Here is a 4,861-nt window from a genome sequence, read left to right on the forward strand (position 1 = left end):
AGAGAGAGAGAGAGAGAGAGAGAGAGAGAGAGAGAGAGAGAGATCAGAATCAACATTTCTCGTAGCGCTGATCCAATGTCCACCGGCTTTTCTCACTGCCACCCCCCCCTGCTATGCCAGTAGTAGTGGTAGTGGAAGAATTGGAAGTGATGATAGTTATGATAGTAGTAGTAGTAGTAGCAGCAGCAGTGGAGGTGGTAAAGGATGATGTCAGGGCAACAGCATGGAACCTGCAAGTTTGTGTTGGCCACCAGCCTGGAGGGGAAGCTGTTATTCACGCCATGAGAACGATATTTCAGTAGCGTGATTGTGAGGCCGTTCTCCTGGTGGACGCTTCAAGCGCATTCAACATACTTAACCGCAAGGCTGCACTGCACAACACCAAGATCAAGTGTCCAAGCTTTGCAATGTATGTTGAAAACTCCTATAGGAATCCATCAGACCTCTATATAGTAAACAACAAGGCTCTAAGAGGTGATACCATCTTACAGTCAACCGAGGGAACAACGCAAGGGGACCCTGTTGCATTGGCAATGTACGCAATAGGCCAATCCGTGCTCCAACACACAATAAAATTTGAAACAACTGAGGCCAAGCAAGTGGAGTATGCTGATGACCTTACAGGAGCAGGAAAAGTGGAGGACATCAAAAAGTGGTGGGACCTGGTAACATCACGAGGCCCACAAATAGGGTACCACCCAAACGCCAGCAAGTCCTTCCTCATTGTGAAGCCAGAACATTATGAACGGGCAATGGAGGTGTTCGGTGGAAGTGAGGTCAAAATAACAAAGGATGGCCAAAGACACCTAGGTGCAGTAATCCTCACGACGGACTTCAAGACCGAGTACGTAATGGGAAAGGTGAACGAGTGGATTAGGAAAATCCAAGCTCTGTCTGAGATTGCTAACACAGAGCCACATGCGGCTTTTGCGGCATTCACCCATGGAGTCAAGCATCGCTGGAACTACCTGATGCGCACTTTCCCTGATATCGGACCCCTCCTCCACCCTCTGGAAGAAGCCATCAGCTTCAATTTCATTCCCAAATTAGTGAAACACCCTCACTTAACCCCAGCAGAAAGATCACTCCTTGCACTACCACCGAGGCTGGAAGGAATGGGTTTGACCAATCCAGAGGAGATTGCTGCCACCAAACATCAAAACTCAGTTAAGCTCACGGCAGCCCTCACGGACCACATAATAGCTCAGAACGCAACAGGGGAGGTGAATACCAGTGAAGTAAACAAGATTCGAAGGTCCATTACGACAGAACGACGGCACAGCCAAAGTGATAAGTTGCAGCAACTGTTGCTGCAAGTACCAGAGAATTTGAAAAAAAAGTAGCTATAGCGCAGGAGGTGGGCGCCTCGAACTGGTTAACTACGTTACCGATAAGGGCAAATGGTTTCAGTCTCAATAAACAAGAATTTACAGATGCCAATGCTCTAAGGTACGGTTGGCAAGTAGAAGGTTTGCCCTCCCAATGCGTGTGTGGCTCTTCCTATGACGTCGATCACGCCATGGTGTGCAAGAAAGGGGGATTCATATGCATGAGGCATGACGAAGTAAGGGACCTCACAGCAAATATGTTGAAGGAAATCTGCCGTGATGTCAGGGGTAGAACCGACCCTCCTTCCATTGGACGGTGAGATCTTCCAATAAAGGACTTCAAACACATCCAACGAAGCCCGTGTTGACGTCAGTGCTCGAGGACTCTGGACGCGGGGACAGCGAGCTTTCTTCGACATCAGGATTTTTTATCCCATGGCCGCATGTCACCGTAACTTAGCTCTCGATGCTGCACACAGGAGGAACGAGAACGACAAGATAAGGGCATATGGGAAGAGAATTCAGAACGTTGATCGAGGCAGCTTCACTCCTCTAGTGTTCACAACCTCTGGTGGGATGGGACCAAGTGCAAGATGCTTCTACGCCAGACTCGCGGAGGTGATCTCCGAACAGAAGCAGCAACCCAGAAGTTATGTTACAGCCTGGATGAGGTGTCGACTGTCCTTCTCTCTCCTTAGGTCGGCTTTGTTCTGTCTCAGGGGAACGAGAGCATCGGCCCCAAAGCCGACAACAGTTGCAGATATTGACTATGAGGCAACAGTCACTGAATGCGGCATAGATCTGCGGCTCAACTAACTCAACACAGCTAGTATAGTTACTTATGTATTAGGATATTTAATTTTAAGGCAATAAAATGGTGGCAAAGGTATGGCTATTCGGGGAGGCTGGAGGCCATTAATAAAAAAAATAGTAGTAGTAGTAGTAGTGGTAGTAGTAGTAATTAGTGATAGTAGTGATGGTAGTAGTGGTAGTGGTGGTAATAGTAGCAGTGGTAGTTATAATATTAAAGGGAGCAGTAGTATTAGTGCTAATTAGTGATAGTAGTGATGGTAGTAGTAGTAGTAGCAGCAGTAATAGTAGCAGTAGTAGTAGTAGTAGTCGTGGTGGTAGTGGTGGTGGGCGTCACTTAGGGTCTCAGTATGCGGAGCGCGTCGTGGCTTTGAAAACTTCATTTGTGTGTCCACTCTCTGATTTGGGAAGCGAGGGCAAGACGTCGGGACGGGCCGGAGGGGACCACTTCAACTTTTACACCTGATATCACTTTTTTCTTCCTCTTTTTTCTTCTTATTTTTCTTCTTTTACTTCTTCTTCTTTTTGTTTTTCTTGTAATTCTTCTTGTTTTTCTTGTTATTCTTCTTGTTTTTCTTGTTATTCTTCTTCGTTTATTTATATTTCCTTCTTTTACTTCTTATTGTTATTGTTTTTCTTGTTATTCTTCTTGTTTTTCTTGTTATTCTTCTTGTTTTTCTTCTTGTTTTTCTTGTAATTCTTCTTCGTTAATTATATTTCCTTCTTCTTTTACTTCTTATTCTCATTGTTTTTCTTGTTCTTTATCTTCCCCTTTATATATTTTCTTCCTTTTGTTCTTGTTCTTGTTTTTGTTCTTCTTCTTGTTTATCATAAGGAGCGAAGGAAGGAAGAGAGAAGGAGAGGGAGAGGGTGATGAGATAAATAGGATAGGGAGAGTGGGGGAGAGGGAGGGAGAGTAAGGGAGAGGGAGGGTGAATGAGGGGTCGATGGAACAGTGTTATTTTCTGTTCCATTTGTGTTATTATTTTTCTTTGTGAATTTCCTTCCATTTTTTTTTCATTTCTTTCGTGTTTTTGGTGATGAATAGACGTGGATTTTTATATAGCGAGTTTTGTCCAGACGTTAAAGTATTGAGTTTTGTCCAGAAGCCGAGGTATTGAATTTTGTCCAGACACTAAGGTAATGAATTCTGTCCTGATAAGTTCTGCCCAGACGCTAAAGTAATGCGTTTTGTCCAGACGCTAAGGTATTCATTTTGTCCAGACGCTAAGGTAATGAATATTGTCCAGATAAGTTTCGTCCAGACACAAATATAACATCACCATAATAATGTTCAACAGGTAAGCCTCACTGCCTTATTGGTAAACTTATAGGGAAAAATCCCCCTTAACAACCTGAAGAAGTACATGGAAGGTGACCATCTCATTACACACACGCACACACACACACAAACACACACACACACACACACACACACACGCACACACACACACTCACACACACTTGGGCTGATTCTTCCAAGATAATTTTAATCTGAACGAAAAAATATAAAACAAATTTCAATACATATCGTAGGTTTTCTATAAGGGCTGTCATGACTAAATGGGACTCATTATCACCTGAAGATTAGACACCCCAGCTTATTTCACCTGAATATTAGACACCCTAGCTTATTTCACCTGAATATTAGACACCCCCAGCTTATTTCACCTGAACATTAATCACCCTAATCCTACTTGGGGAGGTGGTTAGGTTAGGTTAGGTCAGGTGAAATAAGCAGGGGTGTCTAATCTTCAGGTGATCCCAAAACTTGGTGCGATGAGACATTGAAAACATAAAAGGTCAAATAACAAAGTTGATCTCTACAGTAAGCTCAGCCAACAACCCCTGTAATATAATATAAGAAGAACTCCCGATAAGAAGAACTCCCGATAAGAAAAACTCCCGATAAGAAGAGCTCCCGATAAGAAAAACTCCCGGTAAGAAAAACTCCCGGTAAGAAAAACTTCCGATAAGAAAAACTTCCGGTAAGAAAAACTCCCAGTAAGAAAAACTCCCGATAAGAAAAACTCCTGATAAGAAAAACTCCCGATAAGAAGAACTCCCGATAAGGAGAACTCCCAATAAGAAAAACTCCCGATAAGAAAGCTCCTGATAAGAAAACGTCCTAATAATAAGAACTCCCGATAAGAAAAACTCATGATAAAAATTCCCGATAAGAACTCTCGATAAGAAAAACTCCCGATAAAAAGAACTCCCGATAAGAAGAACTCAACTCAGGGGTTCAATAATACAGGATAAGTTGAGGATTTGATAAACTTTTTAATCAAGAGTAATTTTTAGTTCACCATCACACGGATTTCACCAGACGTGCATGACTACGGACCTACACAGCCTCCCTACAGACGCACACAGCCTACAGACGCACACAGCCTCCCTACAGACACATACACAGCCTCCCTACACGCACACAGCCTCCCCACACACACACAGAGCCTCCCTACAGACACACACAGCCTCCCTACAGACACACACAGCCTCACTACAGACACACACACAGCCTCCCTACAGACACACACAGCCTCCCCACACGCACACAGCCTCCCCACACACGCACACAGCCTCCCTAATGACACACAGAGCCTCCTCCAATACACACACGCACACGCACACACACACACAGCCTCCCCACACACGCACACGCACACACACACACACACACACACAGATCCATAACTCATAACCTGTACTCATGATCACCC

The sequence above is a fragment of the Homarus americanus genome, unplaced genomic scaffold (genome assembly GCF_018991925.1).
Source record: "Homarus americanus isolate GMGI-L3 unplaced genomic scaffold, GMGI_Hamer_2.0 scaffold40945, whole genome shotgun sequence".
Classification (NCBI taxonomy): Eukaryota; Metazoa; Arthropoda; class Malacostraca; order Decapoda; family Nephropidae; genus Homarus; species Homarus americanus.